Raw genomic sequence first — 6,148 nt, 5'->3', positions numbered from 1 at the left:
GAGCCTCCCTGACATTTGGTTAACCATGTTAAAGCAATAGGTCGCTGGCCTCCCAGCTCTTGCACCCCACGAGGCTAGTCTCATTGCACGGGATAGAGTGGGTAGGCTTCAGCAGCCCAAGGAGTTGCAAGGCTAAGCACTGCACAGGAGAGGTCTGCGGTATAACGACTTTCTCCTGGGAGATAAGTCATCTTGCATGAAGGTTCTATGTCATGATCTCCTTCCCCCAGAAAAACGACATCGGACTGGTCAGGGCTCTCTCTGGGGATAAGACCCTGGAGAGGAGCTTTGTACATGTTCCGAATTTGCACATGGGGATTTGACCTCTATCTCCACTCCAAAGTTGTGGGTGTCCTATTGCTTCAAAAATAAATGAATAGGGGAGATGTGAGGAGCCGCCCTCGCTATCGCTATTGCCGTTAGAAGATGGCGCTGACATCTGCTGTCAGTTGGAGTTAACCGTTAGAAGATGGCGCTGACATCTGCTGTCAGTTGGAGTTAACCGTTTAAGCTGTGCCTCTCCCGTGGCGTCATCTGGGGTGATGTGCAAACCACCAATCCCGGCTCTACACGTCTCACTCGGAGCTCCTAGGCTTATATAAGGGGCTGGGTTTCTTAGCTTGGGGTCTCCCTCTAAGAAGCTGATCATCTATCTCTCAAGATGCATTAAAGCTTTACTGCAGAAGGATCCGAGTGTTCTGCGTCGTTCTTGCTGGCGAGACGGTAGCGCGGGACACACTCCAAACCAACTTTATGTGGCACTGGGAATCTCTGTTCTTAATAATTAAGAATTGAGAACAGGGCTCTTAAGGAATCAAAGATCTCCCTCAATGGTTGGGAGGCCTCAAGAAACTGGAGAAGTGTTATGCCAATGCCATGCTTGCCAGAAGCCCCTGCAGCTCTCCAGGGCTTCGTCTTGGTCATTAAAACCACAGTGGGTGTAAGCATGTAGGTAAAAGGAAATGGTTTCTAGCCAAGACTGTGATCCCAGTCCTGAACTTTGACCAAGAGCAGACTGAATTCCTGAGGGTCACTGAGTGTGGTCACTTTCAGTTTGACAACTATCAGGAGGGAACAAAAATCTGATTCTAAAGGGAGAAGGTGTCATTATTTTTCCATGTTATGATTTAGAATACAAAAGTATAAAACAAAGGTATAAGTGTCCTGGCATTGCCCCATACACCAGAAAGATCACATAAAAGAAATTGGTGACTACAGGGTACGTTTGGGAGGACCCTGTTTCTGGAAACCACTTGTAGTGTGCTGCTTACAGGTTTGGGTTGGGCAATGCATGAACATGGAGTCTTTCTGGACATGAGCAGGTCTCAATGCTTTGTGTTTCTAAATGAGTTTCTTTTCCCATTCAAGACCTCAGGTCATACCTTCTCAGATCCAGTATCAATCCCATTCAGTTAGTCATAGTTTATAATATTTGTGTCACACTTCCCAAATAAACCATCAGGTATTTGATTTCTGTGCTGGGCATGTGTTGTGAAGAGAATAATACAAAGAATAGAAAATTGAGAAACCCTAACCCACCCATCTTTGTTGTCAATCTACTGAATTACTTCAGTTTACTTTCGAATATGCCATTGCAAATTCTAGATTTTCTCCTCTAATCATTCAAATCTTTAAACTCAAGAACCACTTTCTTGGGGAAGTCCTGTGTATATGTCAATAAATTACTGCTGGCCAATAGGAATCTAGATAGGTGGGGCTAGGAGTTGAGGAGGATTCTGGGAAGGGGAAACACAAGAGAGTCGAGATGTAACCGCCATTGGGGTAGGAAGCTCGGAAACCTCTCCGGTAAGAGACATACTTAGATTAACAATTATGGGGTAAATACTTAAGTCAGAGCTAGCCAGTAAGAAAAAAGCAAGGCCAACAGCTTCATAATGAATATAGCTTCTTGTGTGTTTATTTGGGACTGATGCGGCTCTAGAACCAGGCTGGCGTGGCAGAGCCCAGGTGGATGGTGGGAGATAAACCAAAGCAGCTAGCAAGATAAAGCATCTCTTAACAAAATGATGTCAGGAGTGGGATCATGAATTTCCACGCAGAATGACAAAAGCTTTAAAGGAATTTTAGAAACAGAAGAACAGAGAGAAGCACAGATTTTGGTAGCAGCATTTTTCTCAGGTGTTTTGCTAGCAACAAGCCGAGATTCACGCGGCTCGTTTACTGGAGTCTTCCTGACTCGGCATAAAAAGAAAAAAAAACCAACAAGGTTATTTTAAGAGACTCTGCTAACGATTTAAAGGTGTGTACGTACAGCTGGAAGTGGCAGCTTTTGCTGGATGTCAGCATGGACTGAGGCGGTAAGCTGGAGTCACGCTTACGCCCGCCATCTTGAAACGGCAGTTTAAAACAGCCCCGGTTTTACAGATAAGACACGTGGCCAGAAAAACATAAAGATTTACAGTAAAGTCAGACTTGGATAAAGAAAAACCTCTAAAGGGTTACAGTGTGTTTAAAAATATATGTGAGATTGAGAGAGAAAATGAAACGACAAAGTGGTAAATAAATAAAAAAGCCGGCGTTGTGGTGGCGCACGCCGGTAGGATTTACTCCAGAGGCAGAGGCAGGCAGATTTCCAAAGAGAAACCCTGTCTCAGAGAAAAATAAATAAAAGTAAAATAAATAAAGTAATAATAGATAAATAAATAAGCCGTGCAAAGATGGAAAAAATACAGAGAGTCTGGATACTGTCCGGTATTTTGTTTTTCAGTTTTTTGCTTGCTCAGGAAGGAACTGCTACTAAAGTACACTTGCTTATAAATGCTGCTAAATTAATACAACTTGTATCTTTTGAAAATGCCTTGACCTCAAAATTTAAGTATAAGGATATGTTACTTGGAAAAGGAGAATTTGCTTATGTTTCTACAGAAAATGAAAAGCTGAGAATTCCTTCCAGGCTTCTGTGGTTTCACGAACCAAGACCCCCGGAAGCAGTGGACCAGGTGTTCCAACGACTGAGACAGCTAAGATGATACAGCTTTACAGACCCCGAAAATACGGACTTATACAGGTTTCTGAGTTTTGTCATTGTCCCCATGGTATAAACAGCACCCCCTTCCAGCAGGAAGCAGTTTGGAATGAGCGATGTCCCAATTCCCATCTTGTTTATAAATCTTTGTTTTCATTTAAATGGGATTGTTTATAATTGGCTAATGATCACAGCCAATCTTTTTTAATGGTAAAAAAGGGAATTAGGGTATGGGTATTGTTTTTCATTTATTGATACAAATTCAAAGTCAATTTTGTGATAAGTATATTTCTCCTCTTGACTAAGTATTGTACTTATACTGTTCTTTTAAAATGTAATGCATAATTAAATACAGACAATAGATAGTTACTTATAATAGTTAGAATTTATAGTTAGATAAGTTAGGTTTTCTAGATATACAAAAATATATTTTAGATGGACAGTCTTCAAACCTCTCAAAGACCTTCAGAACATGGCATTTAAAATGGTTTAGGGTTTTTCTTGACAATGAGAAATGTCTGCTCCTGGCAGCACCAATTACGTCTGAGAGGAAGATGGGCATCGAAGAAACTTGTTATGGAGTTTGCTTTCAACATGGCAAGATTAGCCATTTGGGCAAGAAACTGCTCTTGCCTAGACTGTTTGACTGCTGTTGTATACACTGGACATGCAGGACCCACAGGAAAGTGACTACTGAACTCAGTCTTACAGGGTTCCTGCTTCATGAAGAGTCTACGAGACTTTCTGCAGGACAAAGAAAAATGACTGACAGACTGCCAACGCAGATGGACAGTTTGAAATTTCCTGCTTTGCTGAGAAGTGTTCCAGACACATTGTGGCCTATGGGCTGAAGATGGATGCCCCAACGTTACAGAGGAACTTTGGGTGACTGTCCAGGCAGTAAGATGTCTCTGTCAATCCTAGTGTTTATATATTATCCTTCTGTGGTCTTTGATGGAGTTGAAGACAGATAGTTATAATTATAGTTTTCCTTAGTTATGATAAAAGATAAGCTACATATAGGACTTTGGACTCACAAGGATGGGATGGATGATATTTTCTTTAGATCTTGCTAAATGTTAATAGACAAAATGTTGTAACTGTGTTCTTACTTGATAACTGTTCTGTCATGTACAATTTGACTATGTTAAAGTTAAGACCTTTCTTTTTGTTTAAACAGAAAAGAGGAGATGTTGGGGAAGTCCTGTGTATATGTCAATAAATTACTGCTGGCCAATAGGAATCTAGATAGGTGGGGCTAGGAGTCGAAGAGGATTCTGGGAAGGGGAAACACAAGAGAGTCGAGATGTAACCGCCATTGGGGTAGGAATCTCGGAAACCTCTCTGGTAAGAGACATACTTAGATTAACAATTATGGGGTAAATACTTAAGTCAGAGCTAGCCAGTAAGAAAAAAGCAAGGCCAACAGCTTCATAATGAATATAGCCTCTTGTGTGTTTATTTGGGACTGATGCGGATCTGGAACCAGGTGGGCGGGAAGGCTCCACTCAAGGAAAGCTTCTCTTAACACCACTTGAAGCCATGCAGCCTCAACCAAAAACTCCTCATAATAATAAACTTTGCAGAGCTCTATTAGAATCCAAAATGAGCAAACAACCTTCTCAAGATACTCATAACTAAACCTCAGAAAGGAGATTTTAGTATGAACATCCATGATACAAAGAAAGGTTTTAGCATTTCCAGACCAAACATGTGAGAAAGGGTTTGAGAATTCTCAAAGAATAAATTTTAAAAAAGATTTTATTTTATATATATTCTTACCAGCAGATTGATTGACCATCAGTGTAAATAGATTCTGGATCTGGTACAGGAACATGGCCTAGCATAGGGAGGGCCTAGGAACTCACAGGATCAGCGAGGTCTTAGAGAGAGAGATGAGTATGTAAAATGTGGCCAAGAGCTCTTCTTGCTGTTTCCAAGGGAAATGGTAAGAAAAATAGAGAAAATGAGTTAAAGAATGGCTAGTTTGAACAGTTTCCATGGGCTCCAGATCTACTGAACTTCCTTTAGTCAGCTAGCACATGACTGCAGTGACGAGGGCAGGGAAACAGAGATTCACAGTGTCTTAATGACATAGCTCCTGCCCTGGGAAAGCGTTTGGACTCTACACTGTTTGTTTTGCACATGAAAAAGTGCACTTATGGGTGAGTTGCTCCCAACCTCTGGAAATTAGAAATTTGAGTGAAGTCATTGTCTTTGGCCTCAGCAAGGGTTCTACATGTCTTAAATATAAGAAATATGGACTAAAAAGGCAATTTACATAAGAGTTCAGAACATTAGAAGCACAGATGAGACCTTGGTTGGAGGGAGCTAGAGGCAAGGAGAACATACAGTGGCTGCTGGCATGTCACCTGAAACAGGGAAATGGAAACTCTAGAAATCACTATCAAGAAAATTCATTGTATTACATCAGAAGAGAGAAGGGCAAGGCAATGATTTTTAAATCAAACTAGCCCATGGCAGCCTTGGTAAAAGACACTGGATATTTAGTATGTCAAAAGAAATGATGACATAACTTTCTGGAGACAGCTTTGAGAAGTCAGCGTAGACACATTATGTACTAAGAGGGTATTAATATGTCTGAGAAACAGAATAGTACATAGCAGAGAAAGCAGCACTGAGTTTGCACAGAAACAAGCTTTAGTCTTTTCATTTAGTTTATCAGTAGCTGAATTTAATGACAGGACAACAGTACAATTTAGCAATGTATAGAAATTAGTAACAGGCTATATATTAATTTTGATTTGATTTGGTACACATATGTCTTTGTGCATTTTGTTAAGTCTTCATAGCAATATCATACCTTCATATGGGGGCAAGTTATGACAAGTTTGATCTCACAACATACTTTGTCTTCTTGGCATTTTGTCGTGTTAGAAATAGGCAGTAAAATATGACGAATGGATTCTCAGCTCATTCCAGGAACCACATGGACTCTGTTCTGTTTCTCCTATTGAATATTCTCTTGTGCCCTGTTCTTTGCATTCAGTGCTCAGCCAATGCCCCCAATGAATTCCAGTAAGTGTAGTTTACTGATGTGGTATTTCTGATGTCCCATGGCTGAGTTCTGTGAGGGCAGTCATGGAATTGGGTTGCTTCTCAGAATGTAGATTGATATAGAGGTTATAGAAGATGCTATAG

This window comes from Mesocricetus auratus, unplaced genomic scaffold (assembly GCF_017639785.1).
Source record: "Mesocricetus auratus isolate SY011 unplaced genomic scaffold, BCM_Maur_2.0 Super-Scaffold_6730, whole genome shotgun sequence".
NCBI lineage: Eukaryota > Metazoa > Chordata > Mammalia > Rodentia > Cricetidae > Mesocricetus > Mesocricetus auratus.
The sequence above is the reverse complement of the archived record's forward strand: the minus strand, read 5'-3'. Positions refer to the sequence as shown.